The sequence below is a fragment of the Ictalurus furcatus genome, chromosome 14, assembly GCF_023375685.1.
Source record: "Ictalurus furcatus strain D&B chromosome 14, Billie_1.0, whole genome shotgun sequence".
In the NCBI taxonomy this organism is placed as follows: Eukaryota; Metazoa; Chordata; class Actinopteri; order Siluriformes; family Ictaluridae; genus Ictalurus; species Ictalurus furcatus.
In genome coordinates this window covers 29,426,480-29,449,901 of record NC_071268.1, presented here as the reverse complement: position 1 = coordinate 29,449,901, position 23,422 = coordinate 29,426,480, and the positions used below count along the sequence as shown (strand labels likewise).

General features: G+C 38.3%; 1 long non-coding RNA gene across 1 annotated transcript; it reads left to right on the top strand.

Annotated features, from left to right (window-relative positions):
* Positions 1-11,868: 11,868 nt before the first annotated feature.
* Positions 11,869-14,595, top strand: LOC128618013 (uncharacterized). Its single transcript, XR_008387664.1, has 3 exons — positions 11,869-11,900; positions 13,407-13,462; positions 14,327-14,595. It is a non-coding gene; the product is annotated as an uncharacterized LOC128618013 (long non-coding RNA).
* The last annotated feature ends 8,827 nt before the right edge of the window (positions 14,596-23,422 follow it).

Below are 23,422 nucleotides of genomic sequence, written 5' to 3'. Positions count from 1 at the left end.
TTATTATTATTATTATTATAACCATCTTCGACAAATTCTAATGTTCTAGAGCAACACAAAGTGTCCCAATCTTCCTCTGAGCACAAACAGTCAGTCAGGTTTCCCAGCTGAACCTGTCTCCTCTCACCTCTTGTCTCTTAATTATCCTCCACTCCAGGTGAGGTAATCTTCCCTGCCTTCAGCCAATGGGAAGAGAACATGCTCTGGAAAGGTTCAGATGGGCGGGGCCAATGTCAAATAAAAAAGAGAAACCCCCAGCGTTCATCACAGTATAAATAAGGCTTTAGCGCCATGAGCATGAAGTTGATGGTCCAGAAGCATCTCGAGCTTTTCTTTTAAGAAATCTGTCCATATTCCTTTGCATTACACACGCATGTTTGTTTGTTTTTTTTTTCTTCCAATTTCACAGTACTGAAACTGCGTTGTCAAAGTTACCAACAACTTGTTGATGGCCTCTGATTCTGGAGCTACTTCCTCATTCTTCCTGATCTTGGAGCCACCTCCGATACTGTGGCTCATGGTCTTTTACTTACCTGCCTTGAAAGTGTTTTTGGTGTGTCTGGGACAGTTTTAAACTGGTTTAAATCTTATTTTACTGACCGTTCCCAGTTTATTTCTATGGGGGGTTACAGGTCTGACACTAGCTCTGTGCTCACAGGTGTTCCTCAGGGATCAGTTTTAGGCCCTTTACTTTTCAATATTTATCTATCTCCACTTGGGCATCTGCTGCGATCGCTTGGCCTCCGTTATCACTTTTATGCTGACGATATCCAAATCTACATTCACTCTAAATCTGGTGAAAACCTTGATGTTTTTTTTCTTTCTGACTCTATTTCTGAGATAAAAACATGGATAAATAATAACTTTCTGTGCCTGAACATGGGGAAAACCGAAGTTATGCTTATAGGTTCCAGTCATCAAATGCTCAAAACTGCTCCACTGTCTCTGTTTGTTGATGGCTCTGTTCTAGAGACCCAAGGTAAGATGAGGAACCTTGGAGTAATTTTTGATACCAGCCTCACATTTGATTCTTTTGTTCAGAGCACTGTTAAAGCATCCTTTTTCACCTCAGAAATATAGCAAGACTGCGCCCAATGCTAAACTTCTCTGTAGCTGAAAAGCTGATGAACTCATTCATTGTCACTCGGCTGGATTATTGTAACGCTGTTTTATCCAGAGTTTCTAAATCCACAATCAAGAAACTGCAATATGTACAAAACTCTGCTCCCAGGATCCTGACAGGTACCAGGAAATCATATTACTCCTGTTCTGGAGTCCTTACACTGGCTCCCGGTCAGGTTCCATGTCCATTTTAAGATCTTGATGTTGACATACAAGGCATTACATGGCTTCACTCCTCATTACTTATCTGCTTTATTAATCCCTCACACCCCAAATCGCAGACTGCACTCTTCACAGTGTAATCTGTTAACTGTTCCACAAACACGGTTTAAATCTGTGTGACAGGACTTCTGTCTCTGCTCCTTCACTTCGGCACTCTCTTCCTCCGGGAAGATCAGACCATTGGCATTTTTAAAGCTCTACTCAAGACACACTTTTTTTAAACTTTCATTTGACTGCTGATGTCTACTTTATTATTATTATTATTATTATTGTTATTATTATTATTATTATTATTATTATTATGTTTTACCTTAAACAGTTGTTTACTGTAGAGAAAATAAGTAGTTATTATTATTAACTGTATTTTGTTATTCATACTATAAGATTAAATAAATTAGCTATAAATGTGCAAACTAATTAGAACCTCAAATAGTTATTCATAGCATCCAGTGACAATGGTGTGTGTGTGTGTGTGTGTGTGTGTGTGTGTGTGTGTGTGTGTGTGTATATATACAGAGCCCATATACAGTATCTCACAAGTGAGTACACCCCTCACATTTTTGTAAATATTTGATTATATCTTTTCATGTGACAACACTGGAGAAATGACACTTTGCTACAATGTAAAGTAGTGAGTGTACAGCTTGTGTAACAGTGTAAATTTGCTGTCCCCTCAAAATAACTCAACACACAGCCATTAATGTCTAAACCGCTGGCAACAAAAGTGAGTACACCCCTAAGTGAGAATGTCCAAATTGGGCCCAAAGTATCAATATTTTGTGTGGCCACCATTATTTTCCAGCACTGCCTTAACCCTCTTGGGCATGGAGTTCACCAGAGCTTCACAGGTTGCCACTGGAGTCCTCTTCCACTCCTCTATGACCACATCACAGAGCTGGTGGATGTTCGAGACCTTGTGCTACTCCACCTTCCGTTTGAGGATGCCCCACAGATGCTCAATAGGGTTTAGGTCTGGAGACATGCTTGGCCAATAGATCACCTTCACCCTCAGCTTCTTTAGCAAGGCAGTGTTTGTATTGGAGGTGTGTTTGCGGTCGTTATCATGCTGGAATACTGCATACTGATGTCAGACATACTTCAGTATGTCACAGTACATCTTGGCATTCATGGTTCCCTCAATGATCTGTAGCTCCCCAGTGCCGGCAGCACTCATGCAGCCCCAGACCATGACACTCCCACCACCATGCTTGACTGTAGGCAAGACACACTTGCCTTTGTACTTCTCACCTGGTTGCCACCACACACGCTTGACACCATCTGAACCAAATAAGTTTATCTTGGTCTCATCAGACCACAGGACATGGTTCCAGTAATCCATGTCCTTAGTCTGCTTGTCTTCAGCAAACTGTTTGCGGGCTTTCTTGTGCATCATCTTTAGAAGAGGCTTCCTTCTGGGACGACAGCCATGCAGACCAATTTGATGCAGTGTGCGGCGTATGGTCTGAGCACTGACAGGCTGACCCCCCACCCCTTCAACCTCTGCAGCAATGCTGGCAGCACTCATGCGTCTATTTCCCAAAGACAACCTCTGGATATGACGCTGAGCACGTGCACTCAACTTCTTTGGTCGACCATGGCGAGGCCTGTTCGGAGTGGAACCTGTCCTGTTAAACCGCTGTATGGTCTTGGCCACCGTGCTGCAGCTTAGTGTCAGGGTCTTGGCAGTCTGCTTATAGCCTAGGCCATCTTTTTGTAGAGCAACAATTCTTTTTTTCAGATCCTCAGAGAATTCTTTGCCATGAGGTGCCGTGTTGAACTTCCAGTGACCAGTATGAGGGAGTGTGAGAGCAATGACACCAAATTTAACACACCTGCTCCACATTCGCACCTGAGACCTTGCAACACTAACAAGTCACATGACACTGGGGAGGGAAAATGGCTAAATGGTCAAATCAAAATTTGATTTAAGCAACGCATATAACCTAATTCCTATCAGGGCAGGGGATGAATGAAAGACTGCCTTCATCACGCCATTTGGTCACTATGAGTATTTGGTGATGCACTTTAGCCAAATCAGTGTGAGGTGTGCATCCTCACAGTCTGGCCACTCCATCCTCCTTGTCACACCCTCCATTTCTTCTTTTTGAGCCATTATTGGTAGATTTGCTAGTGTGCTTAAGATCATTATCCTGATCAATATCCATTATCTTGAAAGGTCCACTTTCAGTTCAAGTACTCTTCAAGCACTCTTTGATATGATGCAGAATTCATAGTTGAATCAATGAACGAACACTGTCCAGTCCCTGAAGCAATGAAGTAACCCAAAACCATAACATTTCCACTGCCATGCTTCACAGTTGATATGAGGTGCTTCTGAAAAGCTGTCTTTGGTCTGCACCAAACATGTCTGCTGTTACTGTGGCCAAACAACTCTATCTTTGATTCATCTGTCCAGAGCACGTTATTGCAAAAGGCCTGGTCTTTGCCTGTATGCTCATTGGCAAACCATAGTCTTGCAAAGTCTTTTTCCTGGCATGCCTCCCATGCAGGTCAAATTTGTGCAGTCTCTTTCTGATTGTAAAAGCATGCACTTTGACACCAACAGTTGCAAGATTACTAGCAGATCCTGTGATGAAATTTTGGGGTTCTCGAAGACTTCTTTTTGCATCAGATGGTCTGCTCTTTGGCTGAATTTGCTGGGACAGCCAGTCCTGGATAAATTGGCAGTTGGTTGAAATCTGTGCCATTGTAGATTATTTTCCTTACAGAGGAATGATGTATTTCAGATAATTTGTAGGTCTTTTTAAATCCCTTGCCAGACTAATAGGCATCCGCACCCTTTGTTCTGAAGGCCTTACAGAATTCTTGATCCTAATCTAGATCTTGGCATGATGACACAACACACCTGACTAACAAAGGGAACACCAGACTGGTAAACGTTGATCATTGCTTATACTGTAAATGCTGGTAAGCATTGGTAAATGCCAATAAATGCTGTTAAATGTGATAACGGCCTATAAACTATGATAATGGCAAATAAAAACTGATAATAACTGGTAAACGGCGATAATGGCCGATAAATGCTGGTAATAGCTGACAAATCCTGAGAAACGCTGATAATGGCTGATAACGAAAATAAACCACTGGTAAACACGATAATTTCTGATTGCTGATGAACACTATATATGCTGAGAAACGCTAATAAACCCCAGTAAACAGCCATAAACACTGTGAATGTCGGTAAACACTGGTATGTGCTGATAAAGGCCGATAAACAACGGTAAATGCTAATAATAGCTGAGAATGGTTGTTAATGGCTCATAATGCCGGTAAAGGCTGCTAAAAGCTGGGGACGACCGATTACGACTGATGCCAGTAACAACTGATGATGATGATTGCATCGTCAGCCAACACGTTCACAATATTATGCAATGGGAACATTTATTCATTTATTACTCTTTGTTGCTCACCCTCTACTGTGAACTGTGCAATATTCCATTTGTCACTTATCAAAAACATAATGTAGCACTGCTAGCTGTTTTTTGCAACATCAGCCAACACATACAAAAATTCTGCACTATGTATATTTTTTTCATTTATTCCTCTTTGTTGCTCACCCTCTACTGTGAACTGTGCAATATTCCACTTGTTACTCATCTGTATATATTCATAATCTTATTCATCTGAACATACAGGAGGGCATCACCATGTTTCAATAGAGTGTGTACCATGCAGACTACACAAGCAAGGGAATCACCACTACTAATGCAGAATTTGATTAAAAAAAAAAAAAAAACGACTGTGCTTATCTTTTTCCCTGTAGTGGCCAACAGTCCTGAACCTACCCAGGCAGTCCAGTCCGTCCCACTCCTCCGGATTATTGCCCCCCTGACTGGCTCACCAAATTTGTTGTGGGGAATTTTTCCCATCTCCCACATAGGGTCATGGATAAGCAAGGAAACCAAGGAAACCAAACATCTTAGAATCTGGAAGAACTTTATTACAAAGCTAAGCCCAAGCAATAAAAGAGGTCAGTCTCAAGAGTGAACACTGAAGCATTGACCACAGTGCATGATCTTAAAAACCCCAAAGGCATGACATATTTGCTCCCTCTATTTGGTTAATTCTGATTTGTCTTACTCACGCTAACTCTCTTTACCACCACTAGATGTCTCCACGTCCCTTTATATCACCCATTTACCATTCATTATCTATAGCATGCAAGGCCGCTGAGACAGCACCAGGTCAGCCTGACCTCCTTATCAACATGTGACGCACATACCTCCTACACATGTACTGTAAATTCTGCCTGTAAATCTATCAAGGTTTTTACTTTTTCTCATCTTAAGTAATCCTCTGCATAACTTGGTAAAAACTACTTTTATTAGACAGATGGACTGGAGCCTGCCTAGGTGATTTAATGTGTTTGTTCCACTCTTCTTCTAATAGTGATGTACATGCTCTGCTCAAAGTCCTAGGAATTAAGGCCATATGATAATAATGAACTTGTTGTCCTTCACATGTAGACCATAATCCAGAGTCGCTTCTCTGAGTTACATAAAGACCAGTATTATAAAATGAATTATATCCATCCATCCATCTTCTACCACTTACTCCTTCTTCAGGGTCGCGGGAGAACCTGGAGCCAATCCCAGGGAGCATCGGGCACAAGGAGGGGTACACCCTGGACAGGGTGCCAAAACGATGATTAAAAATTTCTAATAATCACTAATAAATGCTCAAATGGCTAATCAACACAGAAAATGGCTGAAACTATTAGGTTAAATACCGGTAAATGCTGTTTAACACTGAAATGTCATGACTGAAATGTCTAGTTCAACCATGAAACTCTATCCGTGTGCTGATTGGCTCCCTCGACACCCATGCAACAGCCTATCAGTCATGCTTCTCCATCTATGTAACCCTTTATTATCCCAAATAACTCACCGGCTACGGCCTCTGCGTGCTACGAAATTTTGCTTCCTACTCTCCTCCTACCCAGCACCACCACCTATATCTGCTACAGAGGTTCCTCCTTCTGTACCCTTTGCAGCAGCAGCATGCTTCTCTTCTTTTCTTTCAGAAAGACTCACTGACCTTAAATGAGTCCAATTACAAAATTGTCTTTTATATTATTTATTTGTTTGTTTTAATTATTCAGTCCTTCAATATAAAGTATTAGAATGACAAGTTCTATTGGTTTTTTTTTTTGTTTTTTTTTGTTTTTTGCTATACATTGAAGACTTTGGGCTTGAGATCAAAAGATGAATGAGATGATAGATCTGAATTTCAGTTTTCATTTCCTGGTGTTTACCTTCTAGACGTGTTAAACAACTTTTTTTAGGTGAGCAAAAGTAATGGTCTTAAAGTAAATAACACTTAATATTTGGTTGCATATCCCTTATTGCAATAAGTACATCAAGACTTATTGCAAGACCCACTGACATCACCAAATTGTTGCATTTTCTTCTGTGAAGCTTCTCCAGGTTTTTCCTGCAGCTTCTTTCAGTAGTTGTGTGTTTCGGGGGGTTTCTCTCTTCAGTCTCCTCTTCAGGAGGTGAGGTGCTGATCAGTTGGGTGAAGGTCGGGTGATGGACATGTCCAGTCTAAAACCTTCCACTTTCCCCCTGATGAAGTCCTGTGTTGAGGTGGAAGTGTGTTTTGGATCGTTGTCTTGCTGCATGATGAAGTTCCTCCTGATTCATTCGGATGCATTTCTCTGTGAATTGTCAGACAGAATGTTCCTGTAAACTTCTGAATTCATTCTGCTGCTCCATCATGAGTCCATCATCAATAAAGATTAGTGAGAATGTTCCAGAAGCAGCCATGCAAGCCCAAGCCATGACGCTACCTCCACCATGTTTCACAGATGAGCTTGTATGTTTTGGATCATGAGCAGATCCTTTCTTTCTCCACACTTTGGCCTTTCCATCACTTTGGTAGAGGTTCATCTTGGTTCCAGAACTTTTGTGGATTATCTCTGTATTTCTTTGCAAACTCCAACCTGGCTTTTTATTCTTACTGCTGATGAGCGGTTTACATCTTGTTGTATGGCCTCTATAATTTTGCTCTCAAAGTCTTCTTCAAATAGAATCGTGTCATGCTGGTGGATCTCTCTTGCTCTCTCTCTCAAGGTGTGTGTCTCTCTCCCTCTTATCCTCACCTTGTCTCACTGCAACCATTCACAAACCATCCCTGGCTAGTGGTTTCTTTCTTTTTCAGGACTTTCCTAATTGTTGTATTGGTTATACCCAATGCTCGTGGAATGGCTCTGACAGATTTTCACTCTATTCTCAGCTTCAAAATGGTGTGTTTTTCACCCACAGACTGATCTCTGGTCTTCATGTTGGTTTATCGTTTTTAACAACAAATGCAGTCTTCACAGGTAAAATCAAGGGCTCAAACCAAGAGTAAACATTCAGAGCAATTAATTCTTTAAATAATCAATTTAACAAGACACACCTGGGCAACAAGAAACACCTATCAGTCACAGGTTCCAATATATTTGATCACATATAACAAATGGGTGGGTTCAAACAAAAGGTGCCATGTTATAAGTTGTTTAACACATCTAGATGTAAATATCAGAAAATATTAAAGCTGAAATTCTGTCGTCTCATATATATCTTTTGCTCTTAAACCCAAATGTCTTAACAATAGAATTGGCCATGCTGTTCCAATACTTTCAGTGGGGACTGTATGTTCTTACATATTTATTTTGCTTCTCGAGCTTTGTTAATTGCAGAGATGTTGCTTCATTCACAATAATGTTTTTAAACACTTTGTATTTTTGTAATTAGCAGTGGTTGTTCAGCTGGAGTGAAAAGCGTCTCTTATTCATTTCCATGCCCATGGTGAATCCTTTTATCTGTGCTCCACTGAAGATGGGTTTTTAAAGGTAATCGTGACCTGATTGAGCTTGATTACCAAAATATTAATTAGCTCTTCTGGAATTGATAACTCTGGATATGACATGCCTAGGTAAATCAACTTACAGTTCAATTTTAAAGTTTAACGTTTGGTCAGACAGCTTTCTGGAAAACCTCCTGGTGCACTACATTAACTACAGCTTTTTCCAGGATAAAATGTATTCGGGGCTGTGCTCCTCTGAAGCCCCCAGTGATATATCCTTCTAACACCACTGGTCATATGCATACTCTACGTGATCGTACAATAAGTGTGAATCACAGGTAGAATTCATACTAGATTTATAAATATGCTGGCTGGTTCTTTAATACTAAATGTATGAATTTTTGTGAGACTTTGATGCTAATACATACAGTATAAACTGTTCATTTGGAATCTGTAAATGGAATGTATTCATTCACATTGCTGAACATGTTTGCATGTGAAGAGAGCCTCTGTGTGCCAGTGTCCCACAAAGATTTACTGTTATTCTTGTACAATTTGTCCATCAGTCTTTTTTTCATACAATAACTTTGGACACCAGTGCTAATGTCCTTACACCTGCTTATATTTCTCTGTTCACATGACTGTTCTGTCCCAACTGTTCCACAAGAGTAAGCAAAATGATTAACTTGTTCATTAACTTTTTTGTTTATTAAGTAAAGTGATGAACTGATTAATGTACCAAAGAGGCTGGGTCTCTGTCTGAGAATTAAAATAGGACTAGTGATCAGCCGCTTATTGGACACTTGACAAAACAGGATGTAGGGGCTGGCAGCTAAACAGGAACTCAAGACACAGAAGGAACAGAGAGGTTTCAAATAAAGCAATTTAAAAAAGCATCACTATCTTGTAGGCCTCTGTAGCATCTCAGCAAGGAATGGCCCATCTCCTGGATCTTTTTACACTACAGCTGCTGTTTGGTGAGTTTATATATGCAAAATACCAGATAGGAGTGAATTATAAATAACTGTCATTAGAGTAACTGGTGTTCAGGACTTTATTGAAATTATTAGTCTGTAGTATATCTAGGGATAGAATGCAGTCATATAACAGTCTGAACAGAAATGTATCTGAAAGCAGTTTTTAATGTCAGTGTAACAGTTTCAAACCAAATCTTGTGATTTTGAGTAAACTCTGAACTGAAGCAGTCGCTCAATGTGGACTCACTGATTGTTGTATCTGTTCTCTTAATGTAGTGGTATTCTTACAGGTTTCTTTACACCGGGTCTCCTTGAGATCGGTTCAGCTGATCATTTATCTGTCCCTCCTGGAGAGAACATCACCCTGCTCAGTAACATCACTAATTATTCTGAGATATCGTGGTATCGCCTGAGATCTGAGGAGGTGAAGCTGCTGATATCTGCTGAAAAATTTAACCTGAAGAAAACCTTTTCCCTCCGTTATAATGTGAACAAGAGTCACTTTGATATGACAGAAAGCAGCAGTTCAGTCAGTTTAGTGATTATTGGAGTTAGAGAGACAGATCTGGGATTTTATTTCTGTGGAGGTCGAAACAGAACGACTCACATTCAGTTTGGGAAACCCATCAGACTGGACTTTACAGGTGGGTGCCAATACTTTATTTAATCTGATATATTTGTTTAGTGGGACATCATATAACTTAATTTTCATCAAGGTTTTAGAATAAAAACATACATTTAAAAAATATATATATATATTTAGGCTTTTCACCAATTCTGATCACCAGGGTCTTTTTTCCCCTCTCTCTCACTTGGTTTATTTATTTTGGAGATTTCCACCTGATGGAAAAGTGCAATTAAATTAAAGTCTAAGGAGACAGTCAATTTCTTGTTAAATAAATATTTAAATATAAATATTTAAATATCTGTCAGAAAGCAGAATCAATGCTATTGTCATGTGTATAGAGAGCCAAAGTTTGTGAACCCTTTGGAGTTACCAGGGTTTGTGCACTAATTACTGGTATACTGTGATCTGATCTTTATCTGAGTCAGAATTATAGACAAACACAGTTTGACTAAACTAATAACACACATGTAGTAGTAGTTTTCAGGAGTTTATCGAGCATACTGAGTAATAATTCACAGTGCAGGCTGGAAAAAGTAAGTGAACCTCTGCACTAACAACTTCTCCAAAAGCTAATTGGAGTCAGGTGTTTAAATTGAGGAGATGAGATTGGAGGTGTGGGGTGTACAGGTGCTTTACCCTTTAAATAAAGACACAAATTCCAGTTACTGACAAATCTGTTCTTCTTGAGAACAGCTGATTAGTGTGAACCATGTCTCCATCCCATCAACGTTCACAGCACCGTAAAAGACACATTATAGAGACGCACAAAGCTGGAAAAGGCTGAAAAGCATTTCTAAACCCCTGGGTGTTCATCAATCCACAATAAGACAGATTGTCAAGTATAAATGGAGGAAATTGAGGACTGTTGTTACTCTCTCTAAGAATGGGTGTCCTGCAAAGATCACACCAAGAGCACCCTGGGCAATCCTAAAGGTGGTGAAAAGAACCCAAGGGTAATAACAAAAGACCTGCAGAAAACTTTCCAAACTTTGTTTCCACTATCAGGAAAACACTGAACAACAATGGTGTTAATGGAAGTACACCACAAAGGAAACCACTGCTGTCCAAAAAAAAAGGCTGAAAAAGAGGAAAATATACATTTTGGAATGGTCGAGTCAGAGTCCTGATCTTAACCCTATTGTGATGCTGTGGCGTGACCTGAAGAGGACTGCTTGATCAAGACAGCCCAAAAATATTGATAAACTGAAAGTTTTGTAAGGAGGAACAGTCCAAAATTTCTCTGCACAATGTCAGTCTTATAAGTAGCTACAGGATAAATATGGTGGAGGTTATTGCTGCTAAAGCAGGATCTACAAGTTATTAAATTCAAGGGTTCACTTACTTTTTGCAGCCTGCACTGTGAATAATAACTCAACATGCTCAATGGAGACTTGAAGATCTGCTGTTCTACTGATTAGTTTAGTCACATTGTGTTTGTCTATAATTGTGGTGTAGATGAAGATCAGATCAGTGTTTATAAATAATCAATGCAAAAACAAATTATTTATGTATTTTTCTGTGTATTACCAGAATTGTGCAAGTTAGTGACCATGTTTCTTTCACATTAAGATTCCGCTGGTTTTCTGATTACTGATTCATAACACAAGTATAACCTCATATTTATACCTCAAAGAAACAGGGCATGGATAAAGGCAACAATAAAGTCCCCGAAAAATGAGAGCAAATTTAAAATATAGTACATGTGAAAAAACACATAGCTTTGATTTAATATTTTAATAAAAATGACTATTACTTAAAAAGGAGTTACTATTTAGTTAGTATTTTAATTAAAACTACTATGATTTTTTTGTTGTAAAAGTCATGTTCAAGTTAAACAGCTGAATCATGGTGTGTGATGCTGAAAGGGAAAATGGATAAATGTTATATGACCGTTTTTAATTCAGTGTCAGTGAGTGAATCAGAATTTTGAATCGTACAGAAGATGTTTTTCTCTGCACTATACTGATATATCACTCTGTGTTTGTGTATTTCAGCTGACCAACATGGTGGGTCTGATAACGCATCTGATCAAGATACCCAGCAGTCTACAGCAGCAGCACTCTGGATTATAATGTCTGTGTGTCTGGTCTCCATCCTAATAAACATCTGCATGTGTGTGTTCTGCTGCAAAATCAAAGGTGCAGTTATTTATCCAGATCATTTTTCCTCTTAAATATCATTTAAGAATGATATTTTCTCAGAATTAACTCTTAGATTCTTATCTTATTAACCAAAGCAAAGTGGAGATAATGAACCAGTGACAGAAATATAAGTGTGGCAATATACAATACAAGTGCATATATATATATATATATATATATATATATATATATATATATTTATATTTATATATATATACAGTATGTCACAAAAGTGAGTACTGTATGTGACATACTGTATGTGTGTATATATATATATATATATATATATATATATATATATATATATATAATATATGCATTAATGGTATAAAGGCATTGCACAAGAGTCAAGCAGTGGGAACGATCTTCCTCTAAAGTCCCTTATGAACTGTTTAGAAGATGTGGAAAATTGTCTGACTGAAAATTTTCTTCAACTAAATGAAAGAAAATCAGAGATGATTATATTTGGTCCACCAAAACACACAGAGCAGATAACCAGTATTCTTGCTCCTTTATATAACTGTGAAAGACAGTGTGAGAAATCTTGGTGTGATAATTGACTCAACAATTAGCTTTGATAAACAGATCAATTCTGTTGTTAAAAGTAGCTTCCATCAGTTTAGGATGATTTCTAAGCTACAACCTTTTTTTTTGTTGTTTTAAAAATTTAGAGATAATTGTTCATGCTTTTATTACATCTAGATTGGACTATGGTAACTCTCTTTATGCAGGACTCTGTGGAAACTGTCTCACCTACAGCTTGTACAGAATGCTGCATTTTACTCCTGTGCTATAATCTCTTCACTGGCTGCTGGTTCAATTCAGGACTGATTTAAAGATTTGATTACTTGTTTTTAAAGCGCTACAATACTTGGCACCACATTATATCACAGACCTCCTAAGCCTTTATAGTTCATCAAGGCCTTTGAGGTCATCACATGTTGTTGGCTGTACCTTAATCTAAGCAAGTCAAGGGGTGATCGAGAATTCTCTGTACTTGCTCCTAAATTATGGAATGATCTCCCTCATTATATTCGCTCGGCCCCATCAGTGGGAATTTTTAAGTCTCAGCTGAAAACACATTTTTATAATTTGGCATTTGAATTGGGAAACCCTGAGTACCCGAGATGTGTGTTCTGATATTGATTACACTTTGTATATGCAGTTTCTGTTGGCTTTTGTAGTGCTCTGTGTGTGTGTGTGTGTGTGTGTGTGTGTGTGTGTGTGTGTGTGTGTGTGTGTGTGTGTGTCATTTTACTGTTCTTTGAATTTCTGGTTGTGAAGCACTTTGGTCAGCTCTGCTGTTTTAAATGTGCTTAATAAACAAGTTCAGTGACTCACAGCATTCTATTCTCACAGAACTTTGTGTTCGGTAAACTACGTAAACTAACACTGAACTATGAACCAATAAAAATAGTCTGAATTTTGTTATCTTAATGTTTTAGTTAAATTTTTTTGTAAATATTGTATTTTTTTAACAAATTAAATTCTTTTCCATTTCAGGAAAGTCAGTATTGTCACACAACAGCTGCAGTAACACCACAGACTCCACTGAAAAGGTACCAAAGACATTCTTTTATTACAGTTTTATTCATTACTGTTTCTATATCAACTTTTGTTTATTTTTTTTTAAATAGAGTAAAAGTGCCTTTCCAAAAGATTACATTTTTTTTTTAATGTATTGTTTTAAGAAACGTAAGAAGCTATACATCTCATTATGGGTTAGTGTTAAATAAGTGCTTGCCGTAGTCTAATGTGCACATGTAGTTCATTTTATACCAATTTCCCAGGGAAAGGAACACACATGTAGGGTTCAGGAGTGTTTCATTTGCATATTAATCTAATCTGCATTTCTCCGTAAAGGTTAAAATGAAGTTTAGCTGTTTAATGAATTTTTCTTTTTTCATGGAATCACCAAGTCACAAAAAAAAGCCTCACTTCAAAGGAAGAGACAAAAAAATGGGGTGATGCAGGTTCCTTTTAAATTTCTTTAAAAATGCATTTTAATATATTTTAATTATAGATTTAGCATGCTACTGTATTTGAATATTAGAGAGTCTATAATGTTATGGTGCCAAGGACAGAGTGAACTTCAGCATCAGTTACATCATGCAATTATATACGGTAGCTGCATTTGAACTACATTTTAAAAATAATTTAAATAAACTGTAAATAAATATATAACTGAATTTTAATCATAAATAGTTTCACTTTTTATTCTCACTACACAGGACAGTTCAGGTCATGACACAGTGCACACTAACTTCACAAAACAAGCCTCATAATATACTCAATATACATGTATATCTGTACAACGCTGTATATTTAGGGATTCAGTTGTGTTGGTTTTCACTGTTTGGAGGAGAAATGGAAGGGCAGTTGTTTCATGGTGTAATGTGATGGTCCTCTCTCTCTCCCTACAGGAAGAAAATATTCATTATGCCAGCATCCAGTACAAAAGAAGGTCCAGAGCAGCTGCTAAGAAAAACACAGCATCAGATTCGGACAGTGTGACCTACGCAACAGTCGCCTCACAGCCTCGGTGACACTGACCAGCACAAGGTGTCACAAATTTAATATTATCATACATCATATCAATATCAACATCATAAAATGTGCTGTTCCCTCTGGCTCTCTTCTTTATTTGTTTTAAATAGGCTATTTAGTTGACAATGCATTATTTAAAATGAACTGTTTTGGACTAAATATTTGGAATTAATGAATAAACATTATAAGAATCATCTGTATCTTAAAAAAATCTGTGTATATATAAGGCCTAAATAAACCCAACCTCATTCACTGATTTAAATAGAGTGACCCAGAGCTTCTGGGATTCTGATGGAGATAAAAACATGTTGTAACTGGTTACTGATGGCTCTGTCTATGTTAATAGCAGATAAATAGCGCCAGTTACAAACTCATAGAATACTCCAAAGTTAACTAATGATTGATGTAATGCCCATCTTGAGCACTTGATGTTAATGTATATGTAAAAATGCACAAATAAACTGAAATGACTAAAATATGAATCTCTAGTCCATCATTATTGATTCTAGAAATTAAGTTCAGATATACACTAGCCCAACTCTATCAAAAAGACCTTTATTAAATGTGCAAGATGTTTATAGAATTGTCCTCAAGGTCAACATGAACTGGTATGAATGTGTAATGTACTACATCTAAACTAAAAGAAATATCACTAAGAGCTACACGTATAAAAGAAGTGGCCTGAAACAAAGAGAAATGTGTCTTTCACCTCCTCAGTGTACATCAGTGTAGAGGTAAATGTTATGTGGTATAAAGCTGCTGTTCAATTTGACGTGCTTGATGTAAATGTTGTGAATTTCACCTTCTCCAATAAACTGTTATTGCAAGAGTTGTGCTGTGTCTGTCTAAAAAAAAAAAGTAATACACATTCATAGAGAACTCGGGGCTGCATCCAATCTGACATCACTGGTGTACTGAAATATTATTTAGTACAGTAGTATGTGACTTGGAACACAGTCTAAGTATACAACACTCTGATGTACAATAAAAGTGCCTCTCATTTTTCTGTACGTACCTCGTATGTATAATTCTGTGCGAGCTGTTTTCATATCTTCATGTTCATATAAATCAGTCAGTATTAACAGATTGTACAGATTTAAACTTCAACTCAAACTATACATTTCTTAGAGTCTTAGAATTATAACTCAGGAAATGTTTTAGTCTGAAATCTTATTCTGAAACACAAAAAAAGAACAAAACATTTCTCTGGTATTAAAGAAGGCAATTTTACCAGCAAAGCTATTCTTATTCTGCTTTTGATCTGTGGGTTGTGTTGATAACCACATGGCCTGAACAGGAAATACTACACAAGTGGGCAAGTGTTCTCAGACTGCCATCATGATAACTGATCTTTATGTGCCTCAACTGTTTAAAAAATTAAATGATTTAAATGAATTCTGTTACATAGAGAACATTTTTTACAAGAATAAACAGTAAATATTTATTATAGTCATTTCTTCAGTCTTTTTTCTGAGGCAGAAATTGTAGTGAAGTTATTCTATTTGTTCATAGTTGACATTTATTTACAGCGATTCTCACACAGATCCTCCACTGAATTAGGAAAGCCAAAATGCTTCTGTCTTTATGCCTTATGTTCCGGTTTTAGCTGAAGCCACAAGCCCATACATCCTGTTCTGATCAAATTTCCAAGAAGCTAACATCACTACTCTGATTATTCATAGAAAGCACTTACACACCCAGCCTCATTAGTTATTTCAGCACTTTGTCACTTTGTATAACTATATAAAGTTAATTGTTAATTGACCTTTTCCTTACTCATGCATGAGGTGTAATAGAACAGTCATGTGAATACAGAGATATTAGTGGATGGGGTGTAAATGATGTGTTTTGTGAAAATGTGAAAATGATTCTCTGGCAGCTGGGTCAATTCTTCATTTACTCTGACAAAGAGATAACAGTCTCATACAGTGTGTGCTTTTGCCCTCAACATTTCTGTAAAATAAATTTCAAATTTCATGATTATTCATTATGCCATAATGCAAGGATTTTATCTAGAACTATAAAACTGGATCTGTACTGAATGCTTGAACATGTCCGGGCTTAGTGGTGCACTCTTGATCTAGGATCACAAGCAGGTCATGCTCCACAACATGTCCTATGTGCATATATTTCTGCACACTCCTGACCATGCTTATGCAGGAACCACTAGTAAAAAGTGTAATAGTGGGTAAACCGATTATGAGGAGCTTCCATTTTACATATTGTCCATTATATCAGCACATCTGAAAGAGTAATTACTGATTTCACTGCTCACAACAAGATGCATGAACTTGTATTGACCTTGTATTGTATTGTATTGTGTATGAACTTTGATTGTTTACACTTTTTTAACCTTCGCTGCCTGCCCTGACCGTCTGCCTGTTTAATTACCACGTCTCTGCTCTGCCTACAACATTGACCTCTGCCTGCCATTACGTCTATTTATATTTCCTCATTTAATAAAGCTGCACATGGATCTCCACTCCGTCGACCCTTCATTACAAAAGACTTTTGACTTCACCCGATCCTGATCCAGTGGCTATCGCACATTTATCGACCGAGGTCTCAGCTGAAGCGAAAGTGTTAGTAGTGCACCGGCAATAACTGGAGCGGCTGACATCGCTATCAGAGGAACTAGTAAAGGTTATGCAACACAGTTCCACCAGCTCCGCCATCTTGCCCTGTGAACCATTCCACTCCTGCTAACACCATAACACCACTTTTCTGGAGAAATTTGATGGATCACCAGCCAAATGTAAAGGGGTTTTTACCACAATGCTCGCTTTGTGAATGGGACTGGTATAGGCAGCCTTTCTCAAAAAAGCTTTTATTAGCCATAATGATTAAAAGGAGAAAGAATTTGAACTGCCATATTTGTTCTGTTTGACTCCAGCCCTACATCTGTGGCACGTCCTCCATCCAGAGTAATTGTTCTATTGTTGTTAAACATGTTTACAGGCTGCTGAGTAGATGACATAAGCACATTTCAAGGTATGTACATGTACCTACTCAACAGTGTTGGAAACAAATTCGGTACTATTCAGGGTGTATGTGCAGAACCAAAAGACAACAAGAAGGTGGGCTTAAACCCTTGGATGTGGCAAAGAAAATTAAAGAGGTCTAAACCCCTTTTATGAAGAGATGTACTGAATCTTTGTCTTTCTAAAATCCCAATATACACCTCCACATCAATGGTACCTTCACACATCTGCAACTCTATTATGCAAGAAGGAAGCCACACATCAACTCTATGCAGAAACGCTGTTGAGTTCTCTGGGCAAGAGCTCATCTCAGATGGACTGAAAGGCAGTGGAAACGTGTGCTGTGGTCAGATGAGAACACGTTTCAGCCAACCAGACTGTTATAAGTGAAAGGCGTAAAAGCCAGCATCTGTGATGGTATGGGGTGCATCAGTGCCCACGGCATGGGTGACTTGCATATGTGTGAATGAACCATTGACACGGAGGCGTATACAGTGATTTTAGAGAAACATATGCTGCCATCAAGGCACCGTCTTTTCCCAGGAAGTTCATGGTTATTTCAGCAGGACAATGACAGGCTTTGTTCTGCATGTGCTACAACAGCGTGGCTTCGTAAACACAGATTGCATGTGCTTGAGTGACCTCCCAGCAGTCCAGATCTGTCTCCTATGGTGCATTGTGAAGAAAATCAGACAATAGCATCTAAGGACTTGTTGCATCAAATTTTGCCTATTACCCAAAGACAATTAATATTTAACATAAAAACAGAGACTCACATACATTAACCAGATGAAGGTATAAAGTAAGACACCGAGAACCAGTGAGTGAGAAGAAGCAAGGGTCCAAGTTTATTTGTTCCATGAGATCCACACAGTTGAGACGTCCCAAGGGTGATCTAAAAAACCAGAGCTGGAGCTCTCCTATTTATACGGTTTTCTTAGGGTCAGTCTGACCCAGACACCAATATGTTTAGAGTTAGCTGTCCCAGAACACCATTACATACGTTAATCAGCATTTTTGAGTGACCCTGATCCCACGGAGTTCGCCGTTCCCAGAGCCCCTTATCTCGCAGGTGCAGCTCAGTATGGCTCCAACACCCTTATATTTTGTCTTGTTTCACTCTTAAAAAAATAACCTGACCTTCGTCTGTGTCACTCCTGACTGGACCTTCGTTGAGAAAGGATTCTCCACACCCCCAAACACACTATCTCCACATCATGAGTAAGTTTTATGTTTGTTCTGTATTTCTTTTTTATAGTGCTTGCATGTACATTGCCCTATAATAGTTTATTTCTGTTTTCTGCATATACACCAGGTCTCTCTCTCTGTGTGTGTGTGTGTGTGTGTGTGTGTGTGTGTCTCTTAGTTGGACTTCTGCCTGCGTGCAGACGTACTCCACCTACGCTCTGAGGCCTGCCGCACTAACCAAAACATGTATTGTTATCCTCCTGCGCATTGCTTATCTGTGTGTGTTGTGTCTTAGGTGAACGTCAGTTCTTACAGTCCCACCAGCCCAGTGAATCCTCAATAAAATTACATACTACTCATACTTGGTCTCCCTCGTGTTTATTTCATGTCTATTTTATTTCCAACAGACTGTTGAGCAGCTGAAGTCTTGTATCAAGCAAGCATGGGCAAAAATTCCACTTGCAAAGCTGCAACAGTTATTATCCTCAGTTCCCAAACGATTAGAAAGTGTCATTAAAAGGAAGGGTGATGTAACACGGTGGTAAACATGCCTCTGTCCCAACTTTTTTGAGTGTGTTGAAGGCATCAAATTCTAAATTTGTTAATATTTACAAAATACAATGAAGTTGGTCAGTGAAAACATTAAATATCTTTTCTTTGTACTTTTGTGAGTTAATTTAAGTTTCAAGAGACTTGACAAATCACAGATATTTGTTTTTATTGCATTATTTATTGCAACTTTTATGGAAATGGGGTTAGTAACAGCTATTGTTTATGAATGTGGGGGTCATTTTCATGTGCAGCATTTGTGGTTATTAACATCAGCAGACACAGAAGTGTGTTATGGTTTTCCCCCCAGCGAGAATCAAGAGAAGTGTGGTCAAACACAATCTGAAAGCTGCTCTTTCCATTACACTGTCTGTTAGGCCTCATCACACCTTACACTAGTGCAGGTTTCAATAGTTATTTTAATGATGGAAGTAATCTGCCAGACAGAATAGTAGGTTTTATTTCAGATGCTGAATTGGGCTGATTATTTGTATTTGTAGGAATAAATAATATACAACTATGTTTGTTAACAGGATGTATTGCATTAGGGTTGTTTGAGAGAGAGAGAGAGAGAGAGAGAGAGAGAGAGAAAGAGAGAGAGAGAGAGAGATAGGCCACCCTTGCTAAATTGGATTTTTTAAATAAACAAATAAATAAATATATGCCAACCCAGAGATTCAGTACATCTCTTCATAAAAGGTGTTTAGACCTCTTTAATTTTCTTTGCCACATTCAAGGGTTTAAGCCCACCTTCTTGTTGCCTTTTGGTTCTGCACATACACCCTGAATTGTTCCAAATTTGTTTCCAACACTGTTGAGTAGGTACATCTACATACCTTGAAATGTGCTTATGTCATCTACTCAGCAGCCTGTAAACATGTTTAACAACAATAGAACAATTACTCTGGATGGAGAATGTGCCACAGATGTAGGGCTGGAGTCAAACAGAACAAATATGGCTGTTGAAATTCTTTCTCCTTTTAATCATTATGGCTAATAAAAGCTTTTTTGAGAAAGACTGCCTATACCAGTCCCAAGCCTGCATGTGAAAGGAGGAGCGTGTAAAATCCAAAATGACAAAGCAATTTCCCTGAGGGACCATTAATGTACTGTACATACCTTCCTACATACCTGCCTACCTACATAACAAGCAACTAACCAATCAAGATATGAGTGTTTAGATTCAATTATAGCCATTCCAGTAAGAAATGGGTGAAAACAAATATCAAACCTGACACACTAAAAGGTGACCATATTTAAAGAGGCAGAGGTGCAGAGCGAGAGGAGGATGTTGGAGGTAGTGACCTGTGATGTGATGTTAGGAGATTGGGTTTGGTTTGTGTTGCTTGCCCTTGTGGCTATAGTATTCTTGTTCTGTCATTTGCCTGGTTCTGACTGTGAGTTTGATTATCCCTGTACCTGTTTAAGTATATATATTTACCATTGTATATATTTTTCATTTGGTTTACTGGCAGTAGGGGTGTGGCTGCCATTTCTGTCTTTTTTGTCTCTGTTTTTGGATTAGGGAGCTGGGAAGTACATTTGTATTTTTGTTGTTTTTATTTTAGGTAATCAAGCTCTCTAAACCAAGAACTCTTTTGTTTATTATTTTGGCCTTGGCCCACCCTGAAGTTATGCCTGGTGTGTTCTATCTACAGTTGTGTATATATGTACTTGTTGATTTGTACACTATACCACACCTTCACTGAAAAATGTTTGTGTCTGTCATTCCTGGCTTCCATTATCTAGAGGTATTTCCCTTTGAACTGTGAGATCAACCTAGACTGGGTTGTAACGTCATAGTCTGGTCTTGTGGAGTCGATTACATGGTACTTTTTAAAATGGAGGGTGATTTTAATAAATGTAGTCCATGTGGATTCATATTCCAGGATTTCAGTCTATATAAAGTTTTGCTTTTCCTCTTTACATAAGAAATGGAAAATTCTGTAATGTGATCATTGTATTCTAGAGTGTGAAGTTTTGCAGCCATTATGGCTCTGAAGCTCTGCTGCCTGTACTTCATTAAAGGGTTTAAATTTTTTTTAGATCCAGACATTGTGCTTTGGGTTTAATGAGAAATGGCAGTTTCCAGCCACAACCTGCACAGTTCACTCTTTTCCTGTTCTGCATTCATGACTCACTGTGGTTTTGTTTCAGGTGTGGTGAAGGGCATCAGGGACTGTGCAGTGCTGGATGCCTCTCATTTCTATCTGCTCGTTCTCGTGCTTAAAGTCGGTGTCCTCTACAAACGACGTGAAAGGGGAAGGACTAAGGTTAAAGGCTCAAGTGTACGTGAAATTAGAATGCATTTTCATACAAAAGTAATCTATTTCTTTGACACATATTTTGGATTTTAAATATCACACTAATTATATAAATTAATAGGTAATATATAAAGGTTTTTACATACCATGCTGTAAATGTTTGAACTTTTTTTTTTCATCATGTATAAACTAACTGTTCATTAACAAGTGCAAAAAATAAAAACTGATAATTAAATAGCTTGTTGCAGTGGTTGGGTTGGCATATATTTATTTATTTATTTATTTATTTATTTATTTATTGAAAAAATCCAATTTAGCAAGGGTGGCCTATCTCTCTCTCAAACATTCCTAATGCAATACACCCTGTTGACAAACAGTTGTATAGTATTTATTCCTATGAACAAATAATCAGCCCAATTAAGCATCTGAAATAAAACCTACTATTCTGTCTGGAAAATTACTTCTATTATAAAAATAACTATTGAAACCTGCACTAGTGTAAGGTGTGAAGAAGCCTAACTGACAGTGTAATGGAAAGAGCACCTTTCGGATTGTGTTTGACCACACTTCTCTTGATTCTCACGGGGGGAAAAACCATAACACACTTCTGTGTCTGCTGATGTTAATAACCACAAATGCTGCACATGAAAATGACCCCCACATTCATAAACAATAGCTGTTACTAACCCCATTTCCATAAAAGTTGCAATAAATAATGCAATAAAAACAAAAATCTGTGATTTGTCAAGTCTCTTGAAACTTAAATTAACTCACAAAAGTACAAAGAAAAGGTATTTAATATTTTCACTGACCAACTTCATTGTATTTTGTAAATATTAACAAATTTAGAATTTGATGCCTTCAACACCCTCAAAAAGGTTGGGACAGAAGCATGTTTACCACTGTGTTACATCACCCTTCCTTTTAATTACTTTCTAATCGTTTGGGAACTGAGGATAATTTTTTCAAGTGGAATTTTTGCTTGACGAGACTTCAGCTGCTCAACAGTCCTTAGACGCCATTGTCTGATTTTCCTCTTCACAATGCACCATAGGAGACAGATCTGGACTGCTGGGAGGCCTCAAGCACACGCAATCTGTGTTTACGAAGCCACGCTGTTGTAGCACATGCAGAACAAAGCCTGTTATTGTCCTGGTGAAATAACCATGGACTTCCTGGGAAAAAACAGTGTCTTGATGGCAGCATATGTCTCTCCAAAATCAATATATACGCCTCTGCGTCAATGGTTCCTTCACATATATGCAAGTCACCCATGTCTTGGGCACTGATGCACCCCATACCATCACAGATGCTGGCTTTTACACCTTTCGCTTATAACAGTCTGGTTGGCTGAAACGTGGACTCATCTGACCACAGCACATGTTTCCACTGACTTTCAGTCCATCTGAGATGAGCTCTGGCCCAGAGAACTCAGCTGTGTTTCTGTATAGAGTTGATGTGTGGCTTCCTTCTTGCGTAATAGAGCTTCGGGTTGAATTTCTGGATGCAGTAGCAGACTGTGTTAAGTGACAAAGGTTTTCTGAAGAGCCCATGTGGTTATATTTATCAGAGTAGCACAAAGATTTCTCAGGCAGCGCTGCCTGAGGGCTCGAAGGTCACACACATTCAGCAGTGGTTTCCGGCCTTGACCTTTACACAATGAGATTTCTCTGGATTCCCTGAATCTCTTCACAATATTATGCACTGGACATGGTGAAAGACTTAAATTCTTTGCAATCTTGCATTGAGCAATGTTGTTTTTGAACTGACTGGCAATTCTTTCACAAAGTTTGGCACAAAGTGGTGAGCCACGACCCATCCTTGCATGCAAAGACTGAGCTTTTGGTGGAAGCCCAATCCTTTTATGCCCAATCCTGATCCCCTCCCCTGTTACCAATTAACCTGATCCTCCAAAATGGTGTTACTGGAATATTCTATAAACTTTTTAGACTTATTTTGCCTCTGTCCCAACTTTTTTTGAGTATGCTGA